This window comes from Parasteatoda tepidariorum, chromosome 3 (assembly GCF_982258835.1).
Source record: "Parasteatoda tepidariorum strain Cologne lab strain chromosome 3, Ptep-v5.0, whole genome shotgun sequence".
Lineage (NCBI taxonomy): Eukaryota > Metazoa > Arthropoda > Arachnida > Araneae > Theridiidae > Parasteatoda > Parasteatoda tepidariorum.
The window spans coordinates 105074491-105089563 of record NC_141757.1 but is presented as its reverse complement, the minus strand read 5'-3'; the positions used below and the strand labels follow the sequence as shown (position 1 = coordinate 105089563).

At 29.9% G+C, this 15073-nt stretch overlaps 1 protein-coding gene across 2 annotated transcripts in view; it reads left to right on the top strand.

The window, feature by feature from the left end:
- Positions 1-15073, top strand: part of LOC107441631 (Alg13 UDP-N-acetylglucosaminyltransferase subunit) — a 76292-nt gene that overhangs the window by 6052 nt on the left and 55167 nt on the right. The gene's annotated exons all lie outside the window — the stretch shown is intronic.

The window sequence follows — 15073 nt, the reverse complement described above, 5'->3', positions numbered from 1 at the left end:
GAAATGGACAGTATTTTTGTGTTTTACTTGATTAAATAAGTATTTGCGCTTCTTCAATGCTCATAATTTTCACCCCATTTTTTTATTTTTTACAAGGAATCTATATATATATATATATATATATATATATATATATATATATATATATATATATATATATATATATATATATATATATATATATATATATATATATATATATATATATATATATATATATATTATGTCGTTAAAGATCTTAACTTTAAGTAAATAGACGCCATAACTGTGTGATAATTATCAAAAAGTTGAAATTTTTTCATAATTTTATACAGAACTTTGTACTTGAATAGAAAATTAAAGAAAGATTTCTCATAATCTTGTAATATCTATCTCGCAATTTTTATTATGTTTTTTCATCTCCTCCCCCCCTACAACTGCTAAGTATCGGCTCCAGCTGCTAGTATTTAGGCGTCATGGCGATTAGATTGTGTGAACCCCTGCTCAATCTATACAATTAGTAATTTAAACATATTTATAAATAATAAAAAAACACAATAAAATTTTTAGTGGGCCCTTGTACTTTTCAAATTTGTTTCTACTTAATTTTTTAAGTACTTTGGCAAAAACTATGGTGCTTTGTTTTTTTGCTACGTTTGAATTACTTGTATTTTAATCTCACTTGTTACACACCTGATATTAATATGTGATGATATGAATACTAGTAGGTTGAAATAATGAAAAGTTAAAAAATTTATACGGCAAAAAATAAAGTACTTATTCCTTTCAGGGAACTATAAAAGAACCTATTATCACAGTTCTTGTATGTGATACCTCTAAATACTTAAAATATGAATTATTTTTTACTCTAAATATGAAGATTATACTATTGTTATATCTGATCCTTTTAATTATCATTCATCAGCAAAAAAACATTCAATTCAACTCAGTAAAATAAATACTCATAAAATGTATCCAATCCATTTTTAAACCCTGAATGCTTATAAACCAGGTTGGTACTTTAAAGAAAAATCATTCAGTTTGTAGTGGCTTAAATCGCAAATTTGTGAAACAATAGTGCTGTATAATTTTGAACTTAAGATGAATTTTTTACAACTTTGTATTTTATCATCAATGATAATTCCTTCTTAATCTTGATTCAACTCGAACGGCAACAAGGTTCATTTTAACCTTTGATAAAGATTGTTATAAATTTGCACGAAAAATTTCTCCAGTTCCCAAAATGGTTGTCTAATTTCCTTGTATATCACAATAGGACGAAATTCAAGACCTGCATCGTTAAAAATTTTGGAACCACAAATTTGCTTGTTTGCGTGATGCCAAGTTGAATTATATTATCACGATAATTACTCCTTCTTAAACTTGAACGAAAAGGAAAATATGGTTTATTTTAACACTTTATCAAAAGTGCAGAGTTTGCATGCTATAATTCAAAATACTGATATTATAGCTAAAAGTTGAGGCAATTTTTCTGAGAGTGTATTCGTATTTCATAATATTTTGATGTTGCAGGTATTGGAAAAAAATAGCAAAGTAAACATATTTTTTTTTTATTGGAATATACTATACATAAAATTCAGACTATGGTTGATTTAGTAAAAAAGATTTAAGTATAAAGCAGAGATGCCAACTGCACCGGACACGCCAAAATAATTTGAAAAACGGTAAATAATTACAAACTAAATTTTGTAAATACCTGACTAGTTTTACCTGCTTTTTAAAGAGTTTAAAATAACATAACTATAAAAAGTGATGAATTATATAAACCTACGAATAATTTAGAAATAGTGGTAGATAAAAATCTAATAAATTGAATTTATTTAACCAAGAATTACAATTAATAAGCTACCACTTAAAAATATTTATTCGCTGTCCGGAGCAAGTTGGCATCTCTGATAAGGGTACGCAAAATAGTTGTTTCTTTAAACTTATTTCTTTCATCCAAGTAAAATAAATGACTATAACGCTACTTAAAGATTTTCGCTTTTCTCATCTGGATGTTACGCATTTTAGTCCTATTCAGTTTTGGCGACCGTACAAAAATTGCCGAACTATTATTGACGTCAGTGATGCTTATTTAAATGTGGTAATTAATATTCAATTTACTAATATAGGTACTGTGATAATAAGTATCCAGGTAAATTGACTGGTACTTAATTTACTGGTATATTTAGGTACGTAATATGTTAGTATAGGTAACTAATATAGCTAGTGAGATAATATGTTCCTACTATACTGATATACGTGTTGTGATAATACCAAAAAACGGAAAGTACCCGCTTTTGTAAGACCTTCAAAATAAAATAAGCAACGTTGATGTAATGTATACTTATTATCAATAATTGGGTTGGTATCCAACTTTTATATTAAAAAAAGGGGGGAAACATAATTATAGACTTAGCCAATGTACAAGATTTTTTAGTACTTTTCCATTTCGCCGGTGCAAGTAAATTAAGTTATTTTATTTATTTATTTAGTTGTTTTTTTTAAATAGTGATCACCAAAAATTAAAAAATGCTCTCAGTGACTTTTTATTGGCAACTTTATTCTTTGCGCCGGCGATATGGAAAAATTGTATTAGTAAGAAGAGAAAAAAAAAACTTTCCTTCATATTTAAATTGTTCTTTAACTATAAAGATATTAAAAGGATTTGTGTTGACATATTAAAGTAAATGACAAGTTTGTACATTTTTTTACAAATCAACGAATTGGTTCTAACATGATGTTTAAAGATCATGCTAAGTTAAACTATATAATTATACAAATTTTGCTGAAAACTACTCTATGGTGGTAACAGTTTTTACTAAAATTTGTATATAACTAGCTGTCAATTATGCTTAGTACTATCAATTGAATGTATCATATCAAACGAGGAAGGTATCCGAAGTGTCATCTGCAAATCAAAACTGATTTTTTTATATTATATAGATAGGTTTTGTGGTACTATTCGGTTAGCCCAGCGCAAGCGAAAAGTCGTCAAAAAATGTAAACATCCGCCAACTTTTTAACTATTTTTAATTTTGCTTATTTTTTAAACTCATAAAAATTAAATAAAATATTAAAAAAAAGGAAAAGATAATAGTTGAATTTCCGTGCGCCCGGCTAACCGGTTTAGTTTCTCGGTTATGAAATATGTTAAAAGAATGCTTTCTGTTTTGCTTTTGTTGCGTAGACATGAATTTTGAATGTGAAATTTTGGGCAAAAGTTTTGTTAATCGTGGAAATTTCGCCAAATGTACGATAATGAATACAGTCGAGAGAATCACGTTTAAATTCTAATTTTCTAACGATTTCTCGTTTGAGTTCTAATTCAGCACTAAACTATTGCTTTAAAAAATACTTATAAAACGCAAAGTTATACAGGAACCTAATTCATTAGTCAAAACAATAAATTTGATACTAATTTTTAAATTTAAACTTCTAGTTTAAGCCTTTTAAAAATATAAAAGCTTCCGATTAATAATAAAAGACGTAAATTAAAGCGATCTTTTACCGCCAACTCTTTGTTTTCGTCAGCTTACAACATGTTCAAGGTAAAAATTTTCGTTTTTGATAATATATAACTTATTACTTTTGAAGTAGAGAAATAAATTCCATAAATGTTTTCTGAAACTGCAAAATTATCTGTAAAAAAATAACCCGATTGGTAAGTAATTATCCGAAACTTTAATTATAATAAATAGTTATGCCTCTAGTCAACAAGAGTTGTCACAACTGCTATATTATTTTTTTAAGAAATTTAAGTTTTGGATATTTCCGTAACTTTTTTTTTTTTTGCATTCTTTCTGTATAGCAGAAATGGTCTAAAATTTATCGCCCTCTCAAACATCGCCAATGTTGCAAAACTCACCGTGTAACGTATACTAGGATTAAGCCTTACATTATTGTCTTTTCCATTATCTTGGAGATTTTTTTTAAAAATTATGTTCTTTTCTACGCCATAATAGAAATGGCACTTATCCATTTCGCCGGGGTAGGTGATCAAGTCGCGTATGGAAAGAAAGAAAAACTAAATTCAACTCTTTCTTAATTTCTTTATTTGAATAAGAAGAAAATTAAATTGCTGAATTTATTTACTCGGATGAAATGGATAAGTACCGTAGAAAGTAATAGTACAATTCTGTTTTAGGAGACCGTAAAAAAAAAATCGCCAAACTATTATTGATGCCAGTCATGCTTAATTAACGGAGTAGTACCTAATACCACTTGTACCTATCATAATTATGGTATCAAAAATAGTTAGACAATTTATTTACAGCCTCCAGAAACGGAATAGTACCAAAAAAAATAGCAGCAGTACCTAGATTCGGCCAAATATTTTAATGTATTTTTAACTAACATAATAACTAATAAATAAAATATTAAAAAATGCTCATGTATCTTAAATTTGGTACTTAAACTAATAAACTGAAATGCTTTGAATTCGTTACTGGACATTTAATAATTAAACAAAAATACATTGATAAGTTAATATTCTTGCATCTACAAGTCTCGGACAAAGGGTTTTAGTTTAAACTTTACTTGCAAATATTTATATTTATTAGTGCCTGATAAGTTGAAAGTCCATCTTCGTGTTTTTCAGTTATGTTCCAGCAGCTTTTCCTTTCTTAGATCGTTTCTTGCGACGTCCTCCACTTTTTCCTTTAGACTTTTTCGATTTCTTGCCTTTAGATTTTTTTCCACCTTTAGAGCGACGTTTTTTATGCTCGGCGATCTTGTTGTTAACTCCAAGATTCTTCAATGTTCCAACTCTTTGCGAGGCTTGAGACAGATGTGATGGATTTTGTACAAATCCTGACAATTTCAATTCTGATTGCAAAAAATTATCCATCTTTTTTTTTAATTGTAAGATTTAGTAATTCTGTGATAGTGACAACTGATTCTTTATTAAAGGAAAAATTTCGAATGAGAATAACAGTTAAATTTGAAATGATTAAGAAACGAGAATTGGATATGAGTTTCAAGATTATCTCGTGATATAGTGATACGAGCTGATTTTTACTGGTTGCCAATATAAATTTGAAAGATATTCTTAAAATTGGATTATTTTCTTTTATGAAAAGGTTGAACTAGATTTTCAACTTAATGAAACACAAGTTTAGGTTTATTGAATTCTGTGCCTGCGTTAATAAGTTAAGTTTCTCGTTGAGTACCGACTTTAATCTCTAACCATATTGCGTCCTCTGCGCCAGTTACTCTCAAATAGATTTTTGAAAAATCTACATTTTGCGCTTGCGCAGAGGACGCTATAGCCAATATTTCATTGTCAGCGTTTACTAGGACTATAACGTTTCAGAGAAATGTTTTTTAATGCAAATGTCCAAAGGTAGCATCTCAACTTACATTGATTAGCAAGGGTACTCCAACGTATGAAGTGACATCAAAAATTGTGCCACTTGTCTATTCTGAGTTTGCGCAGAGGATACAGCACGCTGAGGCGTTGCCATCAAGCCTCACTGCGAACACAACCTAACTTGGCACCTTTAGATGAACTTATACATTTTTCAGATGAACCAGTATATTTTTTCGTTTTTTGGCTGTTTAAACAAGTGAATAGCAAATAAATTTCTTTTCATTTATTATTAAAACCAATTGTAACATCACAATATTCCTTATATGTATAAAAATTTGTAAACATGAAAAAAATAAAATAAGCTACTATATTTTCCTGTTTAAAAGTCTTCGGCCAGATTATAATTTTAATCTTATCAAAATAAATTTTAAACAAATATGAGTTAAAAATTAATATTTATGCAATAAGCCTTTACTTTGCATTCACGAAACTTTCATTAAGGATAGAAACGTATGTTTGGAGTTATGTTAAAGTGTCAGAGGAAGACAGATTCTCCAGTAAAATTTCGTCTACATTATCATTTGGAAAGTCAACTGTAAATGACCTGGTTACTAATAATTGAAGTGGATATTGTTTAAAATGTAATCTTAAAAGTAGATGACCAAGAAAAACGGCAGAGAAAGAAAACCGTATAATTAAAAGCAAATTAGCGTTGCACACCAAGAAAACTGGAGTTATACAAAGAAAGATTGTAGATATTGCTCGCAGTACTGTTTTAAGACGTTTATATGATGGTGCATTACATAGAAATATAACCACAATAAAATTATGAGTAAAAAAAATGCAGTTGTCTAGATTAAAGTTTGTCTTGGACTACTTGAACTGGAATTTTGAGAAATGTAAAAAAAAAAAAAAAGACAAAAAAAACTTTTCCGGATGTACCCAATTCACTTTACTCAATAGCGTGACAAGAAGTATGTATGGTGTCCACCAAAAATAAGGAATAATGTTAAATTGGATTTTTATTCTATTTGTAATGTGTGTTTCGTCGCTAAAAATATATATATATAAAAAAAAAGTAAATATCAAATTCCTGCTGAAAAACATGATAAAGATATTGTTATGTTCTGTAGAGGCTTTCGGAATAAGAACTCGGGCTATTAGGACAAATTAAGGGCTTTATGTATCGTATATTCTGCAAAACAATCTTCTTGTATATGCAAACCAAATGATGATACCTTGGCCAACAGCCCGAGTTCCTCCTCAAAGCTTGTGAAGCAACACTTTTTTCAGTACTTTTTTTCAGAGTTAAGTACATTTGAGATCTTATTTCATAACTTTAATTATCGTTTGCACAAATACTTAACCATAATTGAGGTTAGTCATTCGAATAATTTAAATTGTTTCTTAGTTTGTAATTCGCGATCGCAACGAACTATAGGGGGCGTTGTTGTATGAGACTAATACCTGCGATTTCTATATGAACAGTCCTTTCTTATGAACAGTCATTCAGTTACTCTAGAGACGTCGTTAATGTAGCACGTAGCATTGCAACGTTCCTTCTTTATTGTGGCTAATTAAATTTAAAAAAGAAAATTTTTTGATATTCTTTCTTATGCAAACGAAAACAAAATGGTATCTCTTTTTATTAGAGAAGGAATATCCAAAACACATCGGAAAAATATTTGTACATTAACAGAAAAAAATATGTATATTCTTATAAGAGTTAAAACCTAATGCCCGAGAAATAGTTTTACTAAATTTAATGATATAACATGAAAGGCCCATTTAAACTTTACATTCTATAGTTTTAAGAATCATATTACTTCAAAAATTTAAATGAACAATAAGTATACATAAGCCTCATAATTTTATGAAATTTAATTTTGTAAACAAAGTTTTTTGACAACAATTTTTATCAAAAAATTTCAAGTTTCAATAAAAATCATTATTTAGAAACTAAGAAACGTAAAATAAAGAATGCTGACGAAGCAGGAAAAAAAAAACTATTTTTTGTCGCCATTTTTAGTGCTACGAAAATTCGTCTTTGGGATTTGCCAAAAACAAAACAAGATGCAATTTTATTTTTTCAGGAGGGAAATATTTTACCGAAAAAACGAAAATGTACCAATTCCCACAACATAAAACTTTATCTTGGTAAACGTACGTTTAGGAAATGTTATTTCATTTGGAATCTTATTTATCAGAGTTCATATGGCGATATGATTGTTTTGAATCTATGCTAAACTCTATATCGGCTCATTTTCCACCGAAATCCGATTGACTATTTTGATTTTAAATAAAGTGTTTTATTTTATGAATTGTCGCAAAAATTTTCAGTGTAGATTAGCGGCACTTAAAAACCACCAAATCTGTAGCGGCGGAGGCGTTAATACGTAAGTACCGAATTTTTATTCCATACTTTTCTGAATCATATTACTTCAAACATTGGAATATACAAGAAGTATACATAAACACATAATGTTATACCATTTAATTTTTCAAAAAAAGTATTTTGAGAACAATTTTTATCAAGAAATTATAAACTAAAAAACGGAAAATAAAGAATTCTTAGGATAAAAAAACGATTTCAAGAATTCTTTACATTGAAATAAAAACTTTCATATTGTTTCTTTTTTTATTATTCTTATAGTTCTTAATCAGACGTAAAATACCATTCTGTAGAGAACCATCATCAAATGAAAAAAAAATATTTACAAACAAATTTTTTATTGTAAAAATCATTGCACTTACCTGATTTATAATTCCCGGAGAATTCCAAAATGATAAGTTCCTTGTTTGAAAACTTTATTCTCAAATAATAGATACATAGTTAATCCCTTCATTTCTTTTAGATAACATACTACACAGCAAAATTTTATAATTGATATGAATTTGAATATGTAGCTAAAAACAGAATAGCTGAATTCTAGTTGAACTTATTCTTTCAAAACTATAAAATACTTACCAAGAAAACGATTAAAATTAATTAAGAATCAGCACAAATGGCACTATTTCAAGTAACTTGGACAATTTTTTATTGTTGTTTTCCGAATTATATGGATACAGAAATCTATACTATTCTATAACGAAGAAGAATATGCTATAACTATTACAATTCTGTATGTTCTGAATTCATATTTATTCACTGGAATGACGAAAGCAATGTTGACTTCACTTTAATTCGTAATGAATTGAAGACAGAAGAAATGCATATTACCTTAATACACACATCTGTAACAGTATCCGAAATCGGAAGTCATCAGTTGCAAGTTTGTTGATAATAGAAATTAAAAATTATTGAGGAATTTTTCTTCAAATGTTTGGCGTGTTCTGTTCCTGAAAGATTTACTAATATTCTGGAGATTTTTTTCAAGTTCTTCGGCCTTTTCCTTAGGGAAATTTTGTTTCTTATTTGCTGCTAAAAAATGGCGTCTGATTCTGTCAATGATTTCGATGGAACTAAATGAAAACGTGATAAATTAATGTCTGATATTTACAGGCTCCCGCTAGACGGCGTACTCGAGCGTTGCGATCGCGAATAATACATTCATTAAATAAAAAATTACTGAAGTATCCCACTTTTTAATTTTGCGTACTGCGCATATGAAATAAAAAAGAAAAGAAAACGAATGATTTACATAAATATATACGTTGAACGCTATATTTACTAGTATCATTCCTGCATATAAAACGAACTTTATAGTTTCTTCAGAAATAAGTCGCTTGCTACAACAATGACAACGATTGGATGACGGATTGTTACTTTTTTTTCGCCTGTAACAAAAATGTTTAGTGTAGCTCTACAAAAGTAAATGAAAACTGCATATTTTCATGATACATCTTCTGAGGTTGAGTCAAATTACTTAGTATGTTTCTGAAATTTGAACATTTTGACATATTTCAAAATTGCTGAGATTAGTGAAAAACGGTACCAAGTTGCGCTCTTAAAAAGCGTGGACTTAAAATAATTTAATCGTCAACCGATTGTAGAGAAATAAAAAAAATTTCTCTGTCAGGCCAAAAAGTAAAACGATTTTAAACAGTAAAATATTTTCTGTACGCAACTTTCTACTGTCACTTTGTTTTCTGAAACTGATATTTTTTAAATCACTATAATTTCATCTTTTAAGGTTTTGAATTGTGAGTGTAAAGTTTAATTTTATACAAACAGCATCACATTACGGTGCAAATTCGTGCTGTAAAAAGATACATTGGAATAATAGTGTTTTGTGAAAGGAAAATATTCTAATAAATTTTTTTTAATCAAATTAATTTCATTTCTTACATTCCTCAACAAAAGTTAGAATAGTAATAATTCGAGAAATCGCTTTTGTTCCTTCTTAATATTTTAGCATACATTTAAAACATACAGGCACTGCTCTCTGCAAAAATTGATTAACTCCATTTTTCGAAATGTCTTAAATTTAAGTATCGAAGCACATCTTTCAAACGTAGCGTTTTATATTTATAATTCATTTCCCAAATAATAAATATTCTCAGATTCAAACGATGTTTTTTAATAAGAATTTTGCATTTTAAAGGAAATTTTGAAAAGTAATGATCATTTCTCACTTTAAAAAAATTATATCAATTATTTAAACATTATGGGTCTCTCAATTTAGATACTGCTGACGAAAAATATACCCAGTGGAAGAAAGATCATGGACTTGAGATCTACTGACGCTACGCTACGATCTATTGACGCTTCGTGGTTTTACTCTCAATGTAACTCAAATGCGGGTTACCTCTACTTAAAAAATGTTTCGTGCTAATGTTTGATTCAAGAGTTAATCTTCTGGGTTTAGTCCGAAACTACAAGGCTACGTCGTTGAACATCAATGTAGCTGCAAGTTTGACATATATCGGCTGTTTTAATCTGGTGATAAAATAAATAATCAAAATATTTACGACTTAAATTACTTTATTAAATTTCCAAACGGAAAAAAAACTCCCTATATCCTGGAAAAATTTCGAATTAAAGCATCGGATTTTCGTTCACAAGACTACAATTTCCATGGTTTCAGTTGAACACTTAATAACAACTTGGAAAAACAATTAATATAGTTTTGGTTAAGTTAAAAATGAACTTTCTGCGAAAGTTAAAGTAATTTTGTATACATAAATTTAAAGCTTAAAAAAACTGCTTTTGATAAATAACAAATTAATAAAGGGTAGAACTAGAAAAAAACAAACCTGCTCATAATGCATTATGGTAAACTCGAACTGCAACTTTGCATATACTATATACACTGTAGGGGCGTACGAATATTTTTTATTTGCTTATCTATATGAACTTACTTTTAATGTGTACAAATATCTTAATGGCAACTCCATTCAGCACAATATGTCTTAGTTTTTACCGTTAATTCTATTTTTACGAAAAAAATGCCCATTTTGTAAACTCGTATATCTATTTTGAGGCGACATTTCGTTTTTGATATGACTGGTTAAAAATTTATAAAGTGTGATTAAATTAATTAATGTTTCGGAGTTTGATTCGAACTTTACATTAAATCTTAAAATCATGTTTCATAGTTATTATTTTTAATAATAATAAAACATTTTGCGATAAAGCAAAGCCCAAAATTCATTTCAAATCGAATTAATGAAGCTTTTTATTTCGAATAGTTTTTTAAAAACTTCTAATAATTAAATTTCATAGGACAGACGAAAACATTTTTTACTCAGGCTATTTTGGGATTCGGGAATGAATTAGAAAAGTAATTCCGAGATTTGTTTAACGCAGTTTGCGTCCTAAAAATCATTGTATTTTTATGCTAGTTAGAAATGGGCAGGATGTTACGAAAAGATAGCCGTAATATTCCTTTTTAGAATTCTTATTAAAAATTAAAATGAAAAGTCCACATTGGAGATGCAGTTTAGTGCAGGAAGGCTACATAATATATATATACAGTCAAACCTCGCTATCTCGAACCTCGATTTCACGAATTTTTCGATATCTCGAAGAAAAAAAATATTCCCTTCAAATTTCCTATACACTCAATGTTAAAAAAAACTTGATTTCACGAATTTTTTTTTCTAATCCCTCGATAACTTGAATTTTTTTTCATAAATAGTGTAGATTTTTTTTCTAAAATTAAAAAAATATTCCAAAAAAAAAGTTTTAAGAATGGCTGACAAGGCATGGAATGATTTGTCTTCATCTACGATAATGAAAGGCTTCAAGAAGTCTGGATTCATTAAAGATCACGAAAGTAGTCAAACAATCAATATCGTTAATTCTGCTGAAAACTACACCGAAAATGATTGAAACAGATTGACCGGACTCATGAAGCTTGAAGACATCGAATTTCATGACTTTGTAAACGTAGATTATCCAGTAACAGTGCGTGGTCAGTGGGATGACAATGATATCATCGCTCAAACGAAAGCTTTTTGTGAACTATCAGAAGAAGAGGATGAGGAAATCAAAGATTTACCGCCCAATGTTACTAACAAACAAGCACTTTCTGCAGTGAACACTGAAAGGAGATTCATTGAGAGGCAGCCGAATATGTCAGAGGAGACATTTAAAGCTATAGTCCACTTAGAAAGTGTTATAGACAAACTTTCTTACTCATCTATAAAGCAAACAACAATTTAATCTTTTTTTAAATGAAAGTGTAAAAAGTGTTTTTAGAATAAATATGGAATAGTAAATAAGGTATGTAACGAGCATTTTTCTTTATTCTACCATCGATAACATGCGATTTTCGATATCTCGAATTTTTTCTCCTCTCCCTTCAAGTTCGAGATATCGAGGTTTGACTGTATATATTATATTAAGCAGGAAATAATATTTATATTATATTGGCGTTTCTACAATAGTGCTAAATTTTTAAAAGCGTTTCTGATTGTCATTATTTCTTTTAACGTTTTTTGGATAATTTTTCATCAACCATTTTTTTTATTTTAATATCTGTTAGTCAGCTTTTTTTTATTTTATTTATCTTGAATATTTCTAATTATCTTTAACATTTATATTAAAGTTTTTTCTCTTTACCCCATACCAATAATACAGCTAAGTTTTGATTATTTTTCAATAATGACTAAATTTATTTATAATTTTTTTTTTATTTTTTAAATACTATATATACATATTACAAGTTAAATGTTGCGATTCGGCCGTCGAATATTCGGTATTCGACCAAATCACTATTTATTACATCTCTCAGCGGAGCTGATGTAGACCGCTGGGATTCCAGGGTTACCTCATTGGGAGGCAAGAGCTCTAATTATTATTTTTTTATTTTTTAAATACTATATATACATATTACAAGTTAAATGTTGCGATTCGGCCGTCGAATATTCGATATTCGACCAAATCACTATTTATTACATCTCTCAGCGGAGCTGATGTAGACCGCTGGGATTCCAGGGTTACCTCATTGGGAGGCAAGAGCTCTATCCCCTGAGCCACCAAGATTTTAAGGAATGCGCTTTCTTTCTCCTCCCTATAGTAGTTAACAGAATTAAAGCTAGATGCCGGTTTTTGAGCATTTCCACTATATCCTTATTCAGGGTTCCCACTCTATGATGAGATTGAAATTCAAGGACTTTCCAGGACTTTTCAAGGACCTCAACAAAATTTTCAAGGACCTTAATCTAAGACCAATTTTAAAAATTATTCTCTTCTATTTTACTAGAAGCAAAAATGCTTGTTGTGGCAATAATTAATTTCAAATATAATACCTAAATGCTTTGCCTATATAGAGAGAAGAGAGTATATGTTTTATGGACTAAAATTTATATTTTTTTAAAAACAACCCTACTGGTTTTACATATTAATTCACAAAATCATTTTCAGCACAATCTATAACTATAATGGTAATGAGATGTTAATGGTGAAATCCTTTAATCCTGTGTATTTCCATGTGAAGGCTGCATGAAAGACAGAGCTAAATCTTAGGTATTCCATATTCCATGACTATTCCATAACCCCCTCCTCTCCTCTATTAAACATCGTTTCTGAAATTATTCATCCATAATTTACACAACCTTCTCTAAATGTTATGCAGCAACAATTTTTTCTGAAAATAAAAATTAGAAGGAACATATCCCATTTTCACCATGTTTAAAAGCATTATTCGTTATGTGTAATCCACAACTGCCAATGAATATGACCTGGTGGGAATATTTCTCTTTTAATTCACACTGAAGCTTCTAATAGAATTTCCAATTGACGTAGGGTCCATCCATGGATAATTGAAGTATTTTAGAGAGCTTTTAACCATCATCCATGCATTTGTAAAAAGAGGACAAAATATTTTCTGCAGTTCCATGACCCATAAATTGGGAGGTAAGATACTTAGTGCAAACTTTATTATCAATTTCTTACCATAATGTCCATCTGCTTAGATTGTAGAGACTGATTTAACGTCTCATCAAAGAGTACAGTGTAGCAATCAACATTCTTCAGCTCATTTATAAGAATCCCTTTGAAGTATAGTGCCAATCCAAAGGAGCCCAAATAGGCTCACTTTGTGGCACTACAAAAAAATTGTCTCGCTATACAGCTATCAGCAAACATTTTGGAGAACAATTTACTAATCCCTTCACAGGAGTTACATGAATAATTACTAGTGGTGCACTTCAGACTCCAGAGAATTTCAGCATCAAGCACATTCCTTTTGACCAGATAAGAAGACAATGTTACCTCGGCCACTAAATTTTCTGTTTCACATGGGGCACACGATGTTGAAGGAGTATTTACACCAGATGAATTAGATGTTGATGTCTCTGGAAAAAGAGAACTCAGGGCATGAGACTGCTTTTTTGTTTTACCTTTCTTTCATGTGTGTTTTCAGAGCAGATTCTTCCATTTTTGCGATATCGATCTCCTTCATGCATAATCGGCACTTAGCTCTGAACTTCTTTTCGGGCATCGATAAAATCCATTCTTTATAAGCTTGATTATCCATCCATTGGGGATTAAAATAGCACTTCCCAGGCATAATTAGTCTAAACTACATAACACAAATACGAAGCCGTGCCTTTGCGAATACGCTTTACAATAAAGTTTTGAAATGACGCAAACGTATAAGGACAAGTGCGGATGGTAAAACGGCAAATTTATTGAAAACTACAAGGTACATATTGTTACGAAATTCGAGAGTATTCCAGTTTCGATAAGGAAAAAGAAGATCTAAGCATATGCGACAGAAGATGAAGTGGGGTCTCGCCCCGAACGCATTGATTGTCTGCTGTGCTCCGCGCGCTTGGCAGACACCAAGCCCGGTTAGAAACGGTGGCGTTAAAAACCACGTGAGAGAGCTCGGGAACAAAACAGAAAGAACGAGAAAGATCCGCGGGTGTTTTATAAAAAGGGCCGTCGGCAGTGTTGGACAAATTCAAGGACCTATCAAGTTTTTCAAGGACCTAAGATGTTTTTCAAGCACTTTCAAGGACCTAAATTTAGCAAAAAAAATTTCAAGGACTTTCAAGGACTCTCAAGGACCGTGGGAACCCTGTTATTTAATGATATTGTATAAACTTTTATTGTTTTCTGTGTTTTTGAATTATACGAAACATTTCGGGCAATGAAATAATAAGGCACATTTTCAAATTATGAGGAAAGATTTTGGAGAAAAAACACCTTGATTCCATGTAAGCCATAAAATGTTTTTTATATATTGTGCTGCAATCTTGGGGAAATTCACGGAATTCACAAATTAACTCTCTGGAAACAATACTGGGGTAGAGTTTCAGTGAAAAACAAAAACGTCATATTTGGATAAAGGGTGGCTCATGACTATATTAGCTAATCCCTTTGTAAAC